Source organism: Mustela lutreola, chromosome 7 (genome assembly GCF_030435805.1).
Source record: "Mustela lutreola isolate mMusLut2 chromosome 7, mMusLut2.pri, whole genome shotgun sequence".
Taxonomy (NCBI): domain Eukaryota; kingdom Metazoa; phylum Chordata; class Mammalia; order Carnivora; family Mustelidae; genus Mustela; species Mustela lutreola.
In genome coordinates this window covers 20,453,034-20,476,189 of record NC_081296.1, presented here as the reverse complement: position 1 = coordinate 20,476,189, position 23,156 = coordinate 20,453,034, and the positions used below count along the sequence as shown (strand labels likewise).

At 36.3% G+C, this 23,156-nt stretch overlaps 1 pseudogene; it reads right to left on the bottom strand.

Moving 5' to 3' along the window:
* Positions 1 to 15,894: 15,894 nt before the first annotated feature.
* LOC131837323 (U2 spliceosomal RNA) lies at positions 15,895 to 16,100 on the bottom strand (annotated as a pseudogene).
* Positions 16,101 to 23,156: the final 7,056 nt, after the last annotated feature.

Genomic DNA, 23,156 nt, shown 5'->3' with positions numbered 1-23,156 from the left:
TTTAGATAATTTGGCCTGCAAAAATGCCAGTCAGTATTCAATCTATGTAATTCCTGCAGATTTGTGTCTAAATTCCTCAGGAAAATTTACTTATGAGCCAAGTCAAATCAGTGAAAGATTCAACCAAGATATGAAAAGGTTTGTGCAAGGATGAGTCATAGGCTTTGAAAAAAAAAAAAGCAAGAAACATTTTGACTTAAAATATGTAACTTTTTGGTCTAGGATTCAGACTAAAGCAATTTTTTTGTACTTTTTAAAAATTTAATTTCTTTTCAATGTAACAGAATTCCTTGTTTATGCACCACACCCAGTGCTCCATGCAATACATGCCCTCCTTAATACCCACCACCAGACTCACCCAACCTCTCACCGCCCGCCTCTTCAAAACCCTCAGATTGTTTTTTAGAGTCTATAGCTAAAGCAATTTTAAAGCCCAACTTCTTTATCATCTAATTAAAGCTTTGCCTCCGTCTCTCCTAATTTTTTTTTCCAGTTAGTTTAGACAGTATTTAGCCCTGATTTGGTGAGGTGCTAGAGATACAATTATAAATAAAATATTCCTCATGTCCTTATGTAATACCACACAGTATAATGGGGGAAGAAATATATGAAAAATATTATTTTTGTTTCTTTTCAGTGTGGTGAGTGAATTTTTTTGAGTTTGATTTTTTGTTTTATTTTAAGATTCTATTCAAATTCAAGTTAATTCATAGAGTATAGTATTAGTTTCAGGGATAGAATTTAGTGATTCATCAGTTGCATGTAACATCCAGTGTTCATTCCATCAAGGGCCCTCCTTAATGCCCATCATTCAATTACCCTGTTCCCTCTGTCCCCCCGGCAATCTTCAGGTTGTTCCCTATATTTAAGAGACTCTTATGGCTTGGTTTTGATTTTTAAATCCTAATTAAAGTTCTTTAACTTTCTTTAGAAGCACACTCTTTACAACCAATATTTAACCAAGAAATTTGGCTTCTTTAAGTTTTTTGTTTGTTTGTTTTTTGTGAGTCTTGCTTCTTTCTGTGCTTTTTGACCTTAAAGAACTGGAGAGGGAAATGTGGGAGAAGGAAAATGGTAAAGTAAGACCTTCTATACAGGTGACCAAACAGATCCTGGGAAACTCAGGAGTAAAAGGAAATGAACAAAAGGTAGGGTCTGGTAAATCTTTGAAGTAAAAGGGAGCTATGAAGTTACTCCACCTTCAGGTGATTTATTTCAAAGTTTTTTTTTTTTTTTTTTTTTTTAAGGGAGAAAAATGGCTCTATTCATTCCCAAATGATACCACTCGACTTTTACAGAGCGCCTTGCCATGAAAGCATGTTGGAAGTACTGTTGGGTCATTTTATTTTCACCAACGTCCACACCGTAACTAGGTCAATCAATATGGCGCCATCTACGTAAGCGATGAGGAAATACAAAGTTTTAATCATGACATAGAAAGTGATCTCCAGAAGTCTGGATTATAAATCTTGATTGTCAAAATGTTGCTTGGATGCAAACTGTAGCTACAGCCTTTACCCATAGGTCCATTCAAACCACTTCTCAATTCTGGCCAACTGGTTGTACTAAATAATTTTTATATAGCATTTTTAGATTTTTTTTTAATCTAGAAAATACTCTCTACTCAAACTATTTGTTTTCCAAATAATACCTATATAACTATATATTTCATAAATGTAAGTTATGTTCTAGTTTATGACCATCATTCATGAACATCCATTCTCATAAGCAATATTTGTATAATGCTTCTGAACCTGAAGAAGAATTATTACAAATATAATGCATCCTAAAAGGAAGATTATCTGAAAAATAGAGATTTGCTTACAGAGAAATACACGTTGAACTGTGGTTTGAATTAGGAAAAAAATATATATTTCCTTCATTGAGAATTACTTTAGGGTGTTTTATAATAAGATTAAGTCCCCTGAATTGAATTCAGTTCCATAATAAGATGTTTTTGCTTATCATAATCTATAAATTCTTAAAGCCTATATTAAACATTATACCCAACACAGAATAAAATAAATGGTCACAGAACATAAGGTTATCAATACATTTGAGTATATTTATGTTTGGTGGAGTAAGACATCCTGACTTCATGTTTATAGATACCCATGTTTATGTTATAATAATGTACACACAGTAAGTATATGTGTGTTTGGAGAGTGCTTCATTATATCTTCTATTGTACCAAAGAAGATTAATTATGTGGAAAAGCAACCTCATATCTCTTATTTCCTACCATTTTAAACAAAATAATTGTCATCATTATGTTCACTGTAATCTTCAAACAGACTCATGGTCATTCTGTTGGCTTGTGAGCTTCAATAAATTGAATAAAATAAAGTGACAACAATAAACTAACCAAAAAACATGGTCCCTACATTGGAGGAAATGGAATTCTTCCTGTACAGGAGCTTTTAATGTGCACAAAGTGTGTACATTAAAGAAAAACTAATCAGTCTATGTAAATATCTATGTCTATGTGCAAAGCAGTGATAGATTTGGGAAACAAGACCCTGTTGGAAAAGGGAGAAGGCTTTCTGAGCTGCATATGTATATGTATATTTGGAAAAAAGTTTCATGGAGGAAACATCTTAAACTAAACTTTAGAGGAATAATAGATCTCAGATTGTGGAAGGATGGGATGAAGGAGAAACGTATTTCATATATTAAGAAGAACAGAAAAAAGAAAGGAAGGAAAGAAAGGAGAAAGGGAAGAAGGAAGGAGTGTAGGAAGGAAGGAAGGAATTCTCGAGGCTTCCCTTTTTGTTTTGTGTCAGGTATAGAAAGAAATGAAATATTTCAGATCCCAAGAAAATAATTAGAAATCATCAGCTAAACAATAGCAGAAATAATAAAAGCAAAACAAAACATACTTTTCTTTAATATCATCAAAAACTGTAGACATAAGGAAATAAAACACACTCACACACACACACACACACAAACAAAAAACAAATGAACAACAAAATTCCCTACCCTCTAGAAAGACAAATATTTTTAAAGTAGGTGGACAACATAGGATACATTCAAACCTCAGTAGCAGGAGTTGGGGGCAGGTGGACTGAGGAGAAAACCTGTGGGGAAGTTCAGCCTTTGTTTTGAAAAGAGGAAATAGATGAGGCTTTTTGATGACTCTACAGGCTGCCATTTTAGACTGCATCTGGAGAGGCCCCAAATGCAGAGTATCCTCTCAGTTAAGCTGCTTCCAAGGAAATGGAGATGATTGAGCAGAGGCTGGGAGTGGAGGCATGAAGATTTCACAGACTCCCAGCTGTCAGGATCTCAGCTTCCTGCCATCTCCCTGAGTTCCAACATCAGGCACTTTGCAGTCTTCTGAGCCTTGGTGAAATGGTAAGGATACAGACTATTTCTTAAATTCTTTAAAAGCTGAACATTCTATAAAAGACTAAGTAAAGGGAAAAAAAAAACAGGACAATGTATTACGGAGCTTATAGTATATAAAATATGAAGATATCACATGAGATAGGATTAAGTATAAATGAAATTATGCTGGTGTAAGGTTATTTCATTACACACAGAAATTATATAAAGCTAATTCAAGATTGATTGGGATAAGTTAAGAAGGTAAACTATAATCTCTAAAATAATAATATATAAACACAATGTATAAAATAACCTCAAAAATAACAATACAAAGAGGTACCACAAAAACTCAATAGAGAGAGGCAACTGTGTGGTTCAGTTGGTTAAGCATCCAACTCTTGATTTCAGCTCAGGTCATGACCTTCCACATTTAACTCTGTACTGGATGTGGAGCCTTCCTGAGATTCTCTCTCTCCTTTTCCTCAGCCCCTCCCCCACCACTCATGTGTGATTTTTCTCTCTCTCTTAAAAAAAAGAAGCCCATAGAAAAAAGAGAAAAGAATATTGGAAATTTCTTTTTTGTTGATTTTTATTTTTAAAGATTTTTATTTATTCATTTGAGAAACAATAAGAGCTGTAGAGAGCAAGAGCACAAACACAGGGAGAGGGAGATGGAGAAGCAGGCTCCCCCTGATCAGGGAGCCCAATGTGGGACTCAGTCCTGGGACCGTGGGATCATGACCTGAGCCGAAGACAGAGGCTTAACTGATGGGCCCACCCAGGTGTCCTGAATATTGAAAATTTCTATATTAACCCAAAAAGAGGACAAGAAAAGTGAAACAAGGAAATAACTGCAAAATAGAGAGAACAAGCAGGAAACCAGAGCAGAAGGTGAAACGTAAACTCAGACATAGAAATAAACACATTATATGTATGTGGCTGGAACAAATTACATGAAAAATATTAGACATTTCCAAATGATAGAAAATAAAACCTTTGTATATGCTCTTTATAAGAGCATGCTTTAAATATGAACTCACAGATAAGTTGAAAGTAAAAGAATGGGGGAAAATATGCCCTGGGAAAAGTAAGTAAGAGATAGTTTGCATAGCTATATTAATATCAAACATATTAGACTTGAAAATAAGGAATATTATTGCCGGAAATAAAGTGGGCCACTTCATAATGAACAAAAAAAGATCAATTCATCACAGAGATAAAACAATCCTAAATGTATATTCATCCAATCACAGAGTTTCAAAATAAGTTAAGCAAAAAGTGATAGATCTAAAGGGAGAATTAGCTAAATCTAGAGTCATATTTGAAGATTTTTCTCCTCCTTCCTTCCTCTCTCTCTCTTTCTTTCTTTCCTTTTTCCTTCCTTCCCTTTCTCCGTTTCCTTTCTTCATCTCTCTCGTTTCCTTCCTTCCTTCCTTCCTTTTCTTCTCTCCTTTCCTCTCTATCAGGAATTAATAGAACAATGAATTAATAGAACAGAATTAAAAGAACAATGAAAGACAAAAATTTATAAATATAGAAGATTTGAATAACATCATCAAAAACTTGACCTAATGGATATAGATCATTATACAAGAATTGTAAACACACATTTTTTTCAGTTATACAAGAGACAGTTCAAGATACACCCATTTCAATAAATTTTTAAAAAGTTGAAACCTTAAAAAAACAAAGTTGAAACCTTATAAACTATTTGCTCTGATATCAGTGAAATTACATTAAAAGCCAGAACAATAAAATAGATAGGAAAGCCTAAAACATACCAAAGTTAACCAACAGACTTCTAAATAATACAGGGTCAAATAAAATATCACAAGGGAAATTAGAAATTATTCTAACTGAGTGATAATGAAAGTACAACATATCAAAATGTGTGCAATACAGCTAAACTGCTCTTAAGGGAAATTTATATATTTAGATGTTTAAACGGGAAAAGAGGAAAGGTTAAAAAACAGTCTATAATTTAAATTTCCACTTTAAGAAACTAGTAAGAGAAGAATAAAGTAAATCCCAAGAAAGTAGAAGCAGAGAAAGAAAAAGATCAAAACATAAATCAAGGGCATAAAAAATAGATAAGCAATAAAGAAAATCATCAAAGTGATAAAGAGCTTTAGAAAAGTGAATGCACTTGATAAATAGAAAAAAAAAAAAGAAAGAAAAGAAAGAAAGAAAGAAAGAAAGAAAGAAAGAAAGAAAAGAAAGGCAGTACAAATTACCAGTATTGAGAAAGAAAAAAGGGGCATCATTATCGATTCTACAGAAGTTAAAGGATAATAATCTGATATTCTGAACAACCTTTTTCCAATAAGTTCAAAAGCCTAGACAAAACGGACAAAATGACTGTCTTCCTGCTATGACATCACATGGTCTTTTCTTGCCACTCTGGTGTCTCTTAATAGGGCACTAATACTATCATATAGGGGGCTCATCCTTATAACCTTATTTAACCTTAAATGACTTTTAAGAGGCATCATTTCCGAACTGCCCAGTGGGAATCAGAACTTCAACATACAAATTTTGGGGAACACAAGCATTCAGTTTATAGAACTCTGTATCAAAATGTTAAATATAAAATTTTTAAAGTTTCTTATCCCACCCCCCTAAAAAACACAAAGAAATAGATGAAAAGAATCTTTCCAGGCCAAGATGCCTTCAATAATGATGACTTCCAAACATTTAAGGAAGAATTAATATCAGTGTCACACAATATCTTTCATAAAATTAGAAAAAGGAAAGCTATACTATTTTGGTTTATGAGTTCAGCATGAGAATGACTCCAAAATACTAAGAAATAATATATATATATATAATGCCCAAACATGGTTTGTCCCAAGAAGGTAAGGTTAGTTCAACTTTCAAAAGTTAATTTAGGGGGCACCTGGGTGGTTCAGTGGGTTAAAGCCTCTGCCTTTGGCTCAGGTCATGATTCCGGGGTCCTGGGATCAAGCCCCGCATCAGGCTCTCTGCTCAGCAGGGAGCCTGCTTCCTCCTCTCTCTCTGCCTACTTCTCTGTGTACTTGTGACCTCCGTCTGTCAAATTAAAAAATAAATATTTTTTAAAAAAGTTAATTTAGGTGTGTCTGGTTGGCTCAGTGGGTTAAGCCTCTGCCTTCAGCTCAGGAATGATCTCAGAGTCCTAGGATCAAGCCCCATATCAGACTTTCTGCTCACCAGGGAGCCTGCTTCCCCTTCTCTCTCTGCCTACCTCTCACCTGTTTGTGATTTCTGCCAAATAAATAAATAAAATATTTTTAAAAAGTTAATTTAAATTCACAGCATTATTAGCATACTGGAGAACAATCATATGATTATCTCAATAAATGCAGGAAACAAATCTGATAAAATTTATCAGTTATTCATGATAAAAACTCAGAGAGAATTGGAATAGTATCTATCTAATTAAGAGATATTTACAGAAAATTTCATTGTGATACATTTAACATTTTCATCTAAGGTCAGAACATCAGTAAGGAAGGCCATTATAAAACTTTCATTTCATTTGTTCTTAAGATTTGAGCCACTGTAATAAAAGGAAGAAATGGAACAAATATTTGAAAGCAAAGTGGAAAGTTTCCATTATTTACAAGAAACAAAATTATTGAAAGAAAATCCTAAGGAAACTACCAAGAAAACTCTAAATTTTAGAATTAATGAAAGAGGAAATGTAGCAATATTGCAGAATTTCATGTCAATATAAAAATTCATTATAAAATTATAAAGTTAATGTCATTTCTATTAAGTATTAATATTTTACAGATAATAAGAAAATAAGAATCTAAGATGCTGCTATGTACAAAAAGTCAAAATAAACCAAACCATTTACAAATAGATTTGACAAAAAATGTACACTGAAAACTAATTAATAAATTTAAAGATAGATCAGTTAAGATAACTTAAGAGGACTCAAAATTTTTAATATGACAAATTTCTCTCAACTTAAAGTATAACTTCAAAGTAATGAATCAAAGTCCCAGCAGGCTGTTTTTAATATAAATTATCAATCTGATTCTAAAATGAATATTAAAATGAAAAGCTAAAGCTATTTTGGTAGTAAAGAAAAATATTGGCAAATTTTCTTACTTGACTTTAAGAATTATTATGACGCTATAGTAAAAATCATGACAACATAGTCCTGTAGAACAAAATAGAGTCTAGAAATAGAGCCATGCCTATATAACACACTAATTTTCAACTAAGGTGCTAATATAATTCAAGATAGAAAAGGATGATAGTTACATTTAGTGTTTTTAAGCTGTTGAATGTTTCAGGAAATTTTTAAAACTCAGAGCTCTTATTATTAGTAATTTCAGGTAAAATTTTTGATTACTGTCAAATGACAATACCTTTTGAAGAGAAACCTTTCTCAAATATTTTTACATATGACCTACAAAATTTCAGGCATTTTAGTTCTTCTTGAGGAGTAAAATACTCTGACATTACTCATTAACTAGTTTGACTCCTTCTGGTGAAGTACTGTTTGTTGCTTTCTCAATGTGAATGTTTTATGTCAGATCACCTCATATTGATTTTCCCCCAATGTATTGATGTGATTCACTACTTTTGATTATTTGTTAAGAGCCTACCTAAAGCCATTCCTACAGCAGGATTGCTAACAATAAATTAACTACACGTAGAAGTGACAGTGAATCATATATATATAAATTCTCACAGATCCAGACTGATTGGATTCCCAACTCATCCCCTGAGGAAGTCCCCCAAGTAACAGGCCACTCCAGTGATTTACCCAACCCAAGGGAAAATGTGAACAAGTCAAAGTCAAAGAGGAAAGAAGTCATAACCCATTACATAAAAAGTATCTTTTTCAGGGGCTCCTGGGTGGCTCAGTTGGTTGGACAACTGACTCTTGATTTTGGCTTAGGTCATCTCAAGGTCATGGAGCCTAGCCTTGTATGGGCTCTGTGCTCAGGGGGGAGTCTGCTGAAGATTTTTTTTTCTCTCTCCCTCTCCCTCTGTCCTTCCATCCCCACACTTGCCTTCTCTCTTTAAAATAAACAAACAAACAAATAAATAAATATTTAGAATATCTTTTTCAAATGGTACAAAACCAAATGATCCAGTGCTGGGTTCCCTCCTTGGACCCTTGAAGGCTCAAGCAAGTGAAATGCATTTGCCTCTGAATTTGCATGTATGTTGTATGTTTCCATCACCATGACCATCTATGGATGTACTAAAATGAATAACAGAGTTCACAGTCTCTCATGGTTTATCTGAGAAACAAACTGAGGGTTTTGGAGGAGAGGGTGGTGGGTCCTTGGGTGAGACTGGTGGTGGATATTAAGGAGGACACATATTGCATGGAGCACTGGGTGTGGTGCATAAACAATGAATCTTGAAACACTAAAAAAAAATTTAAATTAAATTAAATTAAAAAAATAAATAAATAAATAAATAAATAAATAAATATTATGTATGTTTTCAAAAAAATAAAAAAATAAAATGAAATAACATATCTATATTTTCATCCATATTTATGTTCCATAAATCCTCTCCTAGCCAGCACAATGCCCTATACCTAAAATAGTTTCTTACTTATGGTAAGCACAAGATATGAGCTTTTAGAATTAGTTGAATTGGACTAAATTTAATTGACAGAGTGTAAAAAATTTAATTGGATCAGTTCTTATTCTTTTTATGCCTTATGGCAAAATGAGAAGAATGCAGTCTTTGGAATTGCTTACTAGCTTTTTTTTTTTTTTTTTAATTTAGGAAAAATTATTTTACCTCTCTCAGATTCTGTTTTCTAAACTTACAAAACCTGGAAAATGATGTTATTCTGGAGATTATTAATTGTCTCCCAATAGTCCTTCTTGCCTTCTTCTATAGCAAGACAATAAGACAAATCCTGGTTCTAGCTGGCACATGGCTGCCCAGAATAAAAGCTACCATTTGCAGACTCTTTTGCAGTTAACTTCAGATGATAAGATGTAAATGTCATGTAACTACTCCCAGAAACTTTCTGGAAAAAAGAGCTGAGGCAGGTCCTTGTTTCTTCTCATCATCTGTTCCTCATCTTGACACTCAGAACATACATGAGAAGCTGGAGCTCTAGCCGCCATCTTGACCAGGAGGGAGAGGACCACACCCTCAGGGGATTAGAAAAATGGGGTGAAAGTCGACGAGTTATCTGGTGGGACATTGAGGGGCAGAATCACAATGTCGATCTGGAGCTGCTAACCTCAACAGAGTTTTGTTTCAAAGAATTACCACCCTGTCTTATCTAAATCACTATTATTTTGAGCTTCTTTTGCTTGCACTGAGTTTGATGCAAACAAGTGCTTTGAAGGATTTGTGAAGATTGAGATTGCAAAGTGCCTAGTGCAGTGTCCTCAGAAAATTGATGTCTGATATTAGCAGCTGCTCAGCGTTTTCTTATCTGGGTATTTTTGCTTGCCCAATGGGTTGGCCCTCAAAAGTATTATTTATATTCCTGATTCTAGCTAGTAAATATCTTCATTCCTTCATTATCTAAAAATAAGTCTTCTTAATGATATCTATGCCTTAAAGTCTCTAGTCTGATCTGTTTTATCAACTGTTAGGAGGAGAACATTCCAGGATGGGATTACTATTTTGCTACTGTGTAGACTTTTCAGAATGTACTGGGGTATAATTTTGCCCAGCATATAATTTTCATCCTATTTTCTATTTTTTCATCTTGCTGTTGTCAGCTATAACTTAGAAAACAGCTTTAAATAGATATCTGGAGGGGGGGAAAAAAAAAAGCACTGCAATTTTTTTTTTTTGAATTTACAGCACAAGCATCTGTGTACAGTTTATAAAATGACCAAATTTTATCCTTCTAATGGAGATCTGGGAAGCTGGGTTGGAGAGGGCCTATGCCTGAATCTCCATGGAACCGAACTAGAAGAAAAATATGGCATTATTGTTTTCCCTCAAGATGTGAATTGGATTCTTTTTTTTAATGGAGGAGATTATACACATATGCCATTCTACTGTCACAGATCCCCATTTTTCATGAAAGTTTTCTTCTGTTCCCATTGCAGTGGATTATTTCGTCCCTTTTGGCTACCTTGTGTGGCTTCATTATCTTCTTGAATTCTTTGGATCATGACATATACCTCTTTTCCGTCACCCACACAAAAAAGAGTCTAAAGCAGAAGAGTGATTTTCGAAGAGCAGGGGAATGCTCCAGAGCCAAGTTAGCTCCTTCTTCAATTAACAGCCCCACCACTCCCCTCCTATGGAGCCCCAGGAGTTGCACTTGTTAGAGAACAGGCAACATCACATCGACTCAGGAAGGGCCCCCAAAATTAATCTCGCCTGGTACATTAGGAAACACTTCTCTGACATTTGCTGTCCCTGTCAGCCCTAATAAAGAGATTTTTACCTGTATTTGCCTATTCAACACTTCAGCCCCTCAGCCAATTTTGGAAATTATTTCTGATTTATGGCTCCTTCTCAGGCGGGTGTCACCCTGCCTGTCAATTTTGCCTCACAGCAAATGCTAAGTGAATGCTGGCTGGTAAAATTAATAAGGGAAACCTTTACTCAAAACCTAGAAAGAAGCTTGTAAAGGGGATCATTCAACCAGGCAGTACTCGGTGGCTGCCTATGATATTTATAAGTGAGACAGAGGTACATGGAAAATTATGTCACACACAGAAGGGCGGAAGTGTGATGTTTCTCCCTCTGTGTTTGAAGCTCCACCGTTCTGGAGATCACAACGACCAGCGCGTTGGAAGTTCAGCGGTTCAGTCTTCTCTGAGGCTTTGGGGCCTGGGTCATGCCCATGCTTGGCAAAAGGAAAATGGTTTTCCTCCAGTTTGTTCTGTTCTTCTTAGTATTATTTTAAAGATTACTGATGTAAACAACATAACCCCTATTTCATATAGTTTTCAGGTGTTTGACACTAGAAAAATTCTCTCTCTCTTAAGTACATTCATGAGTGAGTGAGGCAAGTCCACTGAAAGGCCAATGTGCCTTATTTCTACCCATATTTGCAACAACCGACACCACTGGCCTCCTCTCTCTTTCTATTCCCAACTCCTGACCCCTCAAGTCCTCCAAGTCGTCTAGTTCTTTTCCACCCAGAGCTTTTGCTCATTCTGCTGTTCCCAGTGGTGATGGTTTCTCTCCATATTTCTTCCCCTGCAGAACTTGAATTCATCTTCAGGTACCTCCTCCGAGAAACTCTCTCCCCAGCCTGTGGGAGTTTTCATTTTTATCTCTTATTCCATCCTTTCCTTTTGGTTCATGGCACATATTAGTTAGTAAATTATGCATTTATTTGGGATGTTATTGGCTCTGTATTTGTTGCTCTCCATTAACTTTTAACAAGAAGAAGAAAGCAAATCTTGTAGTTCTTGTTCAGTTCCATTCAAAGCCCCAGAATACAGCCCACTCCTGGCTCATTGTAGACTCAGCAGATATTTTTGAATACATGGCTGGTGGCAATGATGATGACTTTTTAAAATCTTAGGCTGGACCTGTACATATTCTTGTTTGGCTTTTCTGCATAACCAATATGTCTACAAAACACATACCAATGTTATTGCCTAAAATAATTCTTGCCATCTAAAAATGCTGTTGTCAGTGGGCTGATTATCACATAAACCTCTAGCACTTTTTCTTCTGCTTCCTAGTAATGTTAGTTGTGAAATGTCTAATCTGTCAATGAAAGCCTAATGTCCTCAAGTTTAGAGAACCACATCAGACTCCTACGTGGTTCCTCCCTGAGTGTGTTCAATATTTTCTAAGGCCCAGCATCATTTTTCTTCTGCAGAGCTGAATTGTAGTGGTTTTAGTTGCTTATTGGACAAACCATTAGTGAAGCAGACACAAGGTGCTAAGCATTTAGTATGACCGTGGAATACCAGAGATTAAAAAGTACTTTGAATACCCATGGGGAGCTAGCTCCCAAAAGCATGACTACCATTAGAACACTTCCCAGTACTTTACTGATTTATTTTATTTTGCTTTTTTTTTTTAAATTTCACATGTATATTTATGCCTAAGGTATAGATATCACTGTAGAGTAAGATCCCAGTATATCATAGGAATTTAAATTCTGATACTTCATCCAATCTATGAATAGATTCAGTAATACCATTATCTCCCTGATTTTCCACCTTGTCCATCCCACTGTCTCCTAAAGCTTGAGGTGACCTTATAATGACAAACTTCCATGGCTAAGAATGCTTATCATCCAGGAGGAACCTTTAGGGAAATATCTATTGAATGACTGAATTAGTGATTGGAACACATCATGGAATTGCCAAGTTTTGCTCCAGGCTGAAACTGAAGAGTTTTAGACGTTCATGGTTTTAGTGCTACCTCTACAAGAAAGAAAACTTCTTATTGATGTTTATTTCCAGAATGTTGCTTAATTCCCCTTGTTTGACTCCCGCAGAATATTTTTCAGCATGGTACGGTTGTTCAGTATTAGCTTTGGAATACATCTCTTTAGCATTTTTCATGGGAAGGCTCCATTAACCTTCCTCTCTTTAACGAGGCAGAGGAATGTAGTGGAAGATGGCATTCTATGTGAAGTGTGACACCTGCCACTTCCTAGATAAGGCATTTTGCATCTTTAAGATCAGGGTGATTATGAAAATTAAATGAGTTTTTTAAAAGTATAAGATACTATAGCAATATAAGGTATTATATTTATATTTATTATATTTATAGTTAAATATAAATATAAATATAGTTAAATATAGTATTATATTTAACAAAGTTCAGTGATTTCATGCATTATATACCTCACTCTAAGCAGGATGCACAGTACTATCCATGACTTTAATCCTTTCTCTCTCTCTCTTTCATTCATGAGAAGACTTTTAATGGATTATTTCAATATGCCCTAGGCATCAAGGAAAAAAGAAAAAAGAAGGGAGAGAGAGAAAGAGAGAGAACTAAAGAAGAGAAATTTTAGTCGATGGGTTAAGCCAGAATGTAGAAAGGGGGAATACTACTTTATAAACTAATTCATCAGATTCTTATTTTAGTCTTTGATCACGTACTATCACCTCCTATGTACAAGGGATCGATACAGATAGTGATGATATGAAGGAAAATCAGTGGAATCTGTCTCTGTTTCTATAAAGGTTAATAGGCGCTGCAGAATGCAAATTCAGAATCCATTTGTTTCCTTGAGCCTCTTGATTTTCTCCTGGTCCACCTAATCACATTGTTACGTTAAAGATGCATTCCCTACAATGGAGAAAATTACTACTGTTGGCCAGGCCAGGATGAAATTAAGACAATGATATTCATGTAGATTAATTAGACATGAGTTGTGAAAGCTAACCTAGAGATCATTTTATTACAACTCCTCTTAGTAGAATTGAGGCCTTTGTACTCTAAGTCTGTTTCATCCATATGAACATTAGGGATCTTCTATTTGTTGATGACTACTACTATTCAGCACCTTGGTATTTCTTAAAATGTCTTAGACAACACAAAATGTTATATTTCTTTTTCCTATGAAGTCAAATTATAATCTCTCAGAGTTAATAAATAGATATGTAATGCATATGAATATCTACAGAACGACTCCAAAATGTGATTTTTATTGGTTCTAATCAAAAAGATTTACTTTATTCTTTTTCATACAATGGATTATTTCTCATTCATTAAAAAAGAACAAAATCTTGCCATTTGCAATGACATGGATGGAGGTATAGAGTGTTATCCTAAGTGAAATTAGTCAGCCAGAGAAAGACAAATGCCATGTGATTTCACTCATATGTGGAATTTAAGAAACAAAACAAATGAACATAGGGGTGAGGAGAAGAAAGGAAAACCAGGAGACAGACTCTTAACTCTAGAGAACAAACTGATAGTTACCAAAGGAGAGGAGGATGGGTCATGGGTTAAATAGATGATGGGGACTGGGGAGGCCACTGGCTGTAACGAGCACCAGGAGATGTGTGGAAGTATTGAATCACTAAATTCTACACCTGAAACTAATATCATGCTGTATGTCAAATAACTGGAATTTTCTAAAACTTGGAAAGAAAAAAAAAATTTATGATTCAATTTGTGAGTGCTGTTATATGACCCACCATCCTGCCCCCCAAGACCAAGAGTCCTTTTGTTGACTTTCACTTTAGAAAAAGTCATGAGATACAGTGGTGGACAATTCTGGAATAAAATCCAGATTCCAGATATAGATATATATCATTTTGTTTTATGTGACTGAGAGATAATTGCATCCGACACTGCCATGGGAAGGACACAATACTGCTTGAGTGCGTAGGTTTTGGAGTTGGTTGTCTGGTTCTGTCTTATTTTGCTGCTTTTCATCTCTGTGACCACTCAAGTTATTCAATATCTCTAAGGTCTAACCTCTTCACTGGACAAAGGAAATAATCATGACACCTTCTTATAAAGTTAACCGAGCTGTGTAACTACTAATCAGGATTCCTGATTTCATATAACAGAAATTTACCTTGGTTAACTCAAGCAGAAAGGAACTTACTAAAAAGATATTGGTCTTCTGCAAATTTGAGAAGTCTGGTGCACTTGAGCTCCGACTGGAATAAAAGGAGCAAAGGCATCTTCACGTTATCGCCATGGAAGGTTCTCTAAGGATTCCATTTCTGGTGCCATATTCAGGAGAACCAACTAGCTATGCCTATGAACTTTGAATTCTTCACTCAGCCACTGCTTCCCATGGTAATTTCTGAGGGATTTGGCCTGCCCATGTCTTAAGATTTCTGGAAATTCCAAAGAGAATTTTCTTTTTGGAGGATCTTCTGTCCTATGACCCATGCCAGATGACAGGGACCGATTTCCATCTTTCTCGAGTCACACACTTCAATAGCATTGGTATTCTCATCCTTCTATTTGAAAGATAAACTGAGATACAGAGAGATGTAGTAACTTAGTAACTTAGTGAGCTACCACATGACAGAGTAACCCATCAAGGTAAATCCAAGGTAAATGTGTGACTAAGAACTCCAATACCTTATTTTTTCACTGCACTGTGTCCCCAAAGTTCAGATATATTTCCTGCATTTCCTGTTCTACCTGCCTTAGGACTTAGCACCTGGCTAAGTATACTCATTCAATGTAAGCAGAATTAAATTGGAACCATTCACCTTTCTCCCAGAGTCATCCTCTAACCCCAAGCTGATCTAGATTTATATAGTTTGTCTGTAACAGATGTATTTTTGAAGGGAAAGTGTTTGGAGTATAGATATATAGAAATAGACAAAGATACATAGATAGTTACCTGACTTGTATGGCTAACAACAGGAAGTTGGTATGAAAAAGAACAGAAGAGAGTGGTTTAAAGTAAGAGCGGTCCTTTTGTACTTAAAATTCACTTCTGAAGCCCTGTATCACAACCTCCTCATACTGGGGAAATGAAGGTATAAAGACAGATTTCAAACATTGGAACAGGTTTTTTCTTTTTCTTTCTTTTTCTTTTTTTTTTTTTTTTTTTGCCTAAACATGAATGCTGATCTATTCCCTCTCTAGCTAAGAATTTTTGTCCCAAGCCCCTAGGGGTCAACAGATCTGCCTCTGGAATCCATCTCTGTCATGGTTGCACCTTCTAACTTCAGACCAATTGTGATTGAGTGTGAAAACTGTGCAATTAATAAGCAAAAGTTTTTGAATGTCAAAGAGTAATATATTGCCTTAGTTTTGTATATTCCTGGAATCTCAGATTCATTTTACGTTAGGAAGCCTCATTTTTCTACAAAATCCAAAGCTCTGGGAACACATATCTACACTTGATCTTAGCCAAAAGGCCGAGAAGCGATGGGGCAGCAATGGGGAACACATATCTAAGGAGAACAACTTCCCATCTTTCTGGTACTGCAAGACTTCAAAATCTCAACAGCTATGTGGACCTCAGATTCTAAGGAAAATGGAAAAGGGAGGATAAAATCCCAAATTTATGTAAAGTTTCAGATTATACATCTCTAATTATCATATTAAACACAATCACCAAAGTCTTAAAATATCTTGCCTTGTTGTTGAATTTTGATTCATGTAAGTTCCTTTACATTTTTTAAAATTTAATTTAATTTAATTTTTTTCCAGTGATCCAAATTTCATTGTCCATGCACCACACCCAGTGCCCCATGTAATACGTGCCCTCCTTAATACCCAAAGCCAGCCTCACCCAACATCCCACCCCCCCTTCCCCTCCAAAACCTTCAGTTCGTTTCTCAGAGTCCACAGTCTCTCATGCTTTGTCTCCACCTCCGATTTCCCCCAATTCACTTCTCCTTTACTTTTTAAAATTTTTCAAATATTTTATTTATTTATTTGAGAGAGAGAGTGAGAAAGTGAGCAGGAATGGAGGAAGGACAGAAGGAGAGGAAGAAGCAGGCTCCCCACTGAGCAGAAAGCTCTACATGGGGTTCAATCCCAGGACCCTGGGATCATGACTGAGTCCAAGGCAGAAGTTTAACTGACTGAGCCACCCAGATGTAAGTTCTCTCAAACAGATAATTTTTATGCTCACCAAAAGGCTCTGGAAAAAATATTACTTCCACTATTTACTTGAGAGGAAACTGGAAAACAGAAAAACTCAGTAGTCATCCCAATTCTAATACTTATTATGTATCTGGACCCGGATTTGAACTTTTTTCTCTCATGCCAAATTCCATGCACATGTGTACACAGACATGCATGCACACACATGCACACATACACACCTGAAGCCAGAACAGGGTCATTTAGAATTTAAAGACCTCTTCTCTCTTTACAAATCATTGTTAGGGTTGGGGCACCTGGGTGGCTCAGTTGGTTAAGCATCTGCCTTCAACTCAGGACATCATCCAGGGTCCTGGGATTGAGCCCCAAGTGGGGCTCCCTGCTCAGTGGAGAGCCTGTTTCACCCTCTTCTTCTGCCCCTTCCTTGCACCCCTGTTTGTGCTCTCTCACTTATGCTGTCTCTCACTCACTTGTGCTCATTCTTTATATCTCAAATAATTATACAAAATCTTTTAAAAAAAATATTGGTAGGGGAGAATCAAAAGTAATGGAGAAAAGAAAAGGAACAGATCTGGGGTACCTGGGTGGCTCAGTGGGATAAAGCCTTTGCCTTCAGATTGGGTCATGATCTCAGGGTCCTGGGATCGAGCCCCGCATTGGGCTCTCTACTCAGCGGGGAACCTTCTTCCCCCTCTCTCTCTGCCTGCATCCCTGCCTACTTGTGGTCTCTGTCTATCAAAGAAATAAAATTTTAAAAAAAAGAAAAGAAAGAAAAGGAACAGATCAGATATTAATGGCAATTCACAAGAGGTTAGAGGAAGAGGAATTTTGGGGGAAACAAGATTCCATTGACTTGCACATATGAAGTGTAGCACTCAGGGATGATGGTTTCTCAACATGAACATTTTAAACTATTTCTACATGCCCCATGTTGCTTGTCAGAAGAGATATGAAGGGGATAAATATAACCCCGGGGGTTTCACAACTTTGCACTTTGAGGAAATCCGTAATCTTTTTCATGTTATCAAAACCCAGCATTTCTTGTAGTGCTGGATGCAGCATCCTTTGGAATTATTCAAGTGGAGGTAGCACATGCTGGAATAAATTGGGGGCTTTTAAAAATTGAAAACCTTATTTCATGTGGTTCAAAAGCTGCTAACACAGAATTTTCCTTGATCTTCCCCCTTATTCATCAGAATGCCTTCCGTCACCAGCCCATCCCCCTTCAGCCACTTCGGGTACTCTGCCCTTCAGTTGGCAGGCTGCTCTCATTGGATGTGTTTTCTATGGGAAAGGATGGTTTCTCTACAGCCTTGTTGTGACTTCTACCCATCGAAGTACATATGGTGTCCATGTTAGACAGGACATTGTCTCTACTGACCAGACTTCCAGTCTGGGATGTTTGCTGGCCTGTCTAACTCTCTGAAGGTAAAACCAGTTGGCCTCCCACTTTAGGTTGTGTTCTCCACTCATACACCAGTCATACCTCTGGTTCCCAGGAACTGAGGGAACCTCAGGCTGGTGGCTTGACTGCTGTTGACCTTGATGTCAGTACCTCCTTGACCTTTTGCCATTCCTCCAAACACAAGAAAGAAAGAGTAGAAGTAAGGGATATCAATGGTACTGAGAAGAGATGGAGATTCTTAGGTACCTAGTCTTCAAACTAAGGTTACCCCTATCTCAGAGATGTTGTAGTCATTTGCTTTTGTTGTACTCAGAGGATATTTTCCCTAATCCTTTGACACCTCGGTCCTTCTTATCTCTTGGGTCACAAATCAAATGGGACTTCCTTAGAAGGACCCTCCTGAATCACCCAATTCAAAGTAGCCTTTGACTCTCCAGATCCACTCACCAACATCACCTGGTTTTATGTTCTTCGGGGCACATTTCACAACTGAAAATCCTATTGTGTCATTTGCGTCTTGTCTATCTCACTACAAAGTAAGCTTCCTGAGAAGGGGAACTATATCTTGTTTTTCAATAATGAAATATATTTAATTTGTTGAATAAATTAATCCATGCTGGGTTCTTCTAAATTGTTCTTCTGGTCTTTCTTACTTTTATTTCTACTTTCTCACACACATATGCAAAACCATGATTATTAGGTAATCACAGACTATGTGGTACTGTGACTTAGAGTCACAATTTTCAATGGCTGGTGTCATGCTATGTTTAAATTCCATGATATTAAAATGATGATGTAGGGTAACATCTCAACACTCATTTCCCAACACAGTTATAGGCCAGTTTCCTTTATTGCATGTCTTTATGGAATTAGATCATTCTTTCTCTGTTTATCAGCATGCAGATTTTATTTATTCCTGACTGCCCTCTAAGAGGTAGACTCTTATATAAGAGGGATTATGTTCAGTTTTCCATACCTAGCTTGTATCCATACCTAGCTTGGTCCTGGAACAAGGAATTTCTCCACATCCTCAACATGTAAAACTGAAGGATAAGGTAAAAACCCTAATGTTTAACCTGTGCCCCATTTTCCACCGGGGTTTCCATTTTTGACCAGAGCCCCTGCCTCAGTATTCTAGATCCTCACTTCTTCCAAAGCAGGCATTGACTTTCTAGCCTTGCCTTTAAAGAAATCCTGTTGCCCACATGGATCCCAGGATCAGCAGCCCAAGCTCCAGGCATGTCACCTTGTTTTCTGGGGCTCAGCATTCAGACCCTAGAATGACAATCTTTACTCACTTACCTGAGCATCTGCGTGTTGCCTAGTGTTGGGTCTCCCTAAAGCAGACAGTTAGCATGCCTGTTAGAAACAAGTCTACTGTTCATTGCTGTGCTCAATTGCATCAGCCACCCCCCTGAAGAAATGAGTCATTACTGCAGCAGGTATGAGCGGTCCTTCTTCTAAGAAAAGACTATGAGGACCCTACCTTATTCCAGTCATAATGCTGTTCTTAACTTGACATAGGGAGATGAAATTCTCATTGAAAATATGCAGTTACAAATTAAGAGATGAATTTCTTGACATTGATAAACATTCAATAAATATTAATTGAAATAGGCAACTAAAACAGTTGAAAATCCATGGGCAAAATTATCTAAACTTTTCTTACTGAGACCCCATCAGTAAGCTTTTTTTTCAAACATTACCCTTAACATGTGTTTATTTTTATGTCATACACAGATATATTAATGCATAGATGCATGTATATACGACTTACCTAAATATAAACATTTGAAAGGAAGAGATGAAAATCAGTAGAAAAAAATAATTTTGGCTAGCGGAAGACCATCTTACACACTCCTTGTATGGGCCCCAAGATGCACCAGCCACCTGCCATGGTTCTTTTTCTGAGAGGGACGATCACACAGGAGAGTTCCAGATACAATTCTTCTGCTGCTTTTGGAAGTCCCTATTCACAGTTGAATCCCACTGCAGTTCCTGATCTGGTTGCCTATCCATGGTGCATGATTATTCATGCATTCAGAGAAACTGACAAAGCCTATGAATACTTATTTAGAAAAGAGTAAAATGAGGTTAAGGTTTGTGGTTGTTTCCATTTGAGAGGAACCTAAACTACATCAGAGAGAGAGTTTTCTTGATCTGTAAGACAGTTATCAGAAAGTTTGCAGGAAATCAAGGAGTGATCTGGACTGTGTGTGTATGTGTATATGTGTATGTATATACATATAAATATACATAAAACACAGCCGCCTGGTCATGAGTAAGCTAGACAAGTTTCACTGGTAGCACATGTTCAATAAAACCATTGTGTACATGGCAAAATCCAACCTGCCGGTGATGTTCATGGATTGTGTCATCCCAAATTATTAACAGAGTATATAGTTAACCTATTGCAGGAATTATATTACCACCATATATTTGGTACTTCTGTATCAAAAAGTTTTTTATATCCAACCCCTACAAGCTTTTTGAATAGAGGAATTGGATTTTTAACATTATGTTTATAGTTAATTGGAATTATCATAACTCTGTAGATTTGATGTGGGGAAATAGCCCATTGGATTTATTTTTAGTTAGTTGAGGCTATCAGTTGTTTCTTTCTTTCTTTCCTTCTTTCTTTCTTTCTTTCTTTTCTTTTTTCTTTTTTTTTTTTTAATTTCCCAGAAAGGAAAAAATAAACACAGATCAGCAGGCTTCTCAGTCTATCATTCCAGTTCAGAAATGTGTCATTTTCTCCTCCAAAAAAGCCTCCCAGCTGTCCACTCTTGTCCTAAGCCCAGACAAATCTCAGATAGTTTTGTTCAGTGATAGGAAGACAACCTAGTCTGACATTCTGGTATTGGTGTTCTGCTAAATGCTCAGGATGGCATGAAATAGCCAGTGAGAAATGAAAATACGCCAGGGACAACACAAGGGAATATTCTATTATCTGGGGTACCATTTGCAAAGGAATAAAATACTAGATCCACAGAATGTGTGCATTGTCAGGCTGCATGTCTTTGCAATTGCCGTGGATGGTACAATCACAAAGGCAGGATTTCATTTCCCCCCAAACACTCTGCATATAATAATGGATTTCAAAATTTCACAGCATGAGTCTATGATGTTGAAAGACCAGTAAGTTACTATTGATAATTCAAGAGAGATGGGATTTAGTAAATGCAACTTTCAAGGATTTTAAGTTTGAACATGCCACAAAGGATGCTACAGTTTTGACTGTGGCCTTCCTTTCTCTATCATCCTACCATCATCCCACAAGGCTGCAAAACGGAGCCGGGAATTATTGCAGACATTGGTCAGTCATAACACTTTTACCTTCCCAGGTATTCCAGGGTAAAGTTAAGAAAATGTGTTTGGTTTTCCGTCCTCAAAAATGTACACTTAAAATGATTGGGAAGAGTGGCAGCCTACGTGAGTGAAATAAGCAGCGTTGGAACTTTATTTTGTCTAAGAAACAAAAGAGAAGAAGAAAGAAAGAAAGAGGAGCATCATCAAATAAACTTGGAACTTAGCCAGAGCAAGCAAATATATCCTTCATCTCAAAACCACTTAAACACATAGAAAGATTGAACAGCAGAGTTGCTGAAACGAACATTTTTATCTACGTATTTCTGGATTTATGCGCAGAACAACATAATAATATATGTAATAGTACATGATCATTGTAGGTTGATGTGATATATTAGCATTGTTAAAGTGCAAGAAAAACTTCTAAACATATTGACAGTAATGTGTTGTCACTGTAAAAATGTATAAAAATAGAAAATTGTAAGGAAGACAATAAATTATCCTTTATTTTAGTACCTGACAATAACTGTTGTTAATAGCTTTTTTTGTACAGAATATGAAGTTTTGGATCCCAGTTTTTTTTGTTATCACAATATAAGCCCTTGAATATGCTTCTTTGTAATTGATACATAATGTAGTACTATCTGAATACACCATAGTTTATTTAACCCTCTACCTTATAGTCCAATATATTTGTTACTTGATTTTATAAATTATATAAAAGGAAAAATTTAAAAATAACATCTCTTCTATCTATATTTCTGATTATCCCTTAGGATAGACACCTAGAAATGTAATTAGTTGGGGGTTGCCTGGGTGGCTCAGTGGGTTAAAACCTCTGCATTTGAAGAGGTCATGATCCCGGGTCCTAGGATTGAGCCCCGAATCAGGCTCTCTGCTCAGCGGGGAGCCTGCTTCTTCCTCTCTCTCTCTCTCTCTCTCTGCCTGCCTTTCTGCCTACTTGTGATTTCTGTCTGTCAAATAAATAAATGAATAAAATCTTAAAAAAAAAAGAAAGAAATGCAATTAGTTGGCCAAAGGATTGGGGATTTTTAAAGCTCTTGATTAATAATGTTAAATTGCTTTAAACGAAAACAAAGTAATTTCAGGTGTATGAGTAATTATTTTGGGAGAGAGACTATACAAAATGTTAGAAATGTTTGAATCAATGGCCCTACTGTCCAGAGCTTTAGCTAATGAAGAAGGGAAAATAGGGGGTTTTAAATGAAAGAAAGAAGGGAGCTGGAAGGATTTGAATTTCTGAAGCACTTACATTAATCAACTCACCTTACAATGAATGGCTCTGTTTTTAAGGTACAACATATCTGCCTACTAGTTGAAATAGCCAATCAAGCATCATAGTCAAAATGATCTGTCTTTACTCCATCGCTCATCTTTAGTGAAAGTATTTTGGACCAATTCTTATCACTAATCAGTGTTCTTGACTTTTAATGATTAAGAATATGAGAATTTAGGGGTGCTTGTGTGGCTCAGTCAGTTAAGTGTCCAACTCTTGTTTGGCTCAGGTCATAATCTCATGGTTGTAAGATCTGGCTCCGTGTTTTGTTTGGCTCAGGTCATGATCTCATGGTTGTAAGATCTGGCTCCGAGTTCAGTGGGGAGTCTGCTTGATTTTCTCTCTCTTCTTCTCCCACTACAC